Source organism: Austrofundulus limnaeus, unplaced genomic scaffold, assembly GCF_001266775.1.
Source record: "Austrofundulus limnaeus strain Quisiro unplaced genomic scaffold, Austrofundulus_limnaeus-1.0 Scaffold3637, whole genome shotgun sequence".
NCBI lineage: Eukaryota > Metazoa > Chordata > Actinopteri > Cyprinodontiformes > Rivulidae > Austrofundulus > Austrofundulus limnaeus.
Window position 1 is genome coordinate 1 of NW_013956039.1, and position 864 is coordinate 864.

The window sequence follows — 864 nt, forward strand, 5'->3', positions numbered from 1 at the left end:
CTCTGATGAAACACCTGACAGGCTGTGAAGAGCTGAGCATCATGGGTAATGTAGGAGAGCTGAGCATCATGGGTAATGTAGGAGAGCTGAGCATCATGGGTAATGTAGGAGAGCTGAGCATCATGGGTAATGTAGGAACTAAGACTTTCATGCACACAGAAAAGCCCATGAACATCTGCTGAGGCTGTAAACTGAGTGGTTTAAAACATCTGCACGATAATCTAATCCTGTTCATCAGATCAGGTCAGAGGGGCTTTACAAAGAGACTTTTACAAATAAAGATGGGCAGAGGTTCACCAGTTTGAGCAAAACCCTGCTTCTCTGATGGTATGGGGGTACATTGGTCCTCTGTCCTAAAGAGAGGAAGCATCCAGCCTGGAGGGTCTGTGCAGGTCTGCAGAAACAAGCTGAAGCTGAGAGAGATGACAACACAACCGTTCTACCACGCACAACAACACTAAGACTGGTTTTATTCTAACGAACACCACAGATACAGACAGAACCAGAACCAGAACCAGTCTGATGGTCCAACACAAACTTGTCTGCTCACAGGAAACAAGGAGCTGCACCTTCACAATAAAACTCTTACAGTTTGATTCTCATAAAAAGAACAAACTGAACATTCAGCCCTAAAACATACAAAATTATTTATTTATTCATCTTTATAAACCAACAGAGTCATAAAGTAACTAAGTACAAATAAACAAAGTTACTGTATTTGAGTAGAATTTTTGTGTATCTGTACTTTACTTGAGTAATTATTTTTCAACATAGTTTTTACTTCTTACATTTATAAAAAGACAAGAAGTAGAAATTTGTTACTTTTATTTAATTTCTGCTTGTTTTCATTGCAGCTTGTTGTTG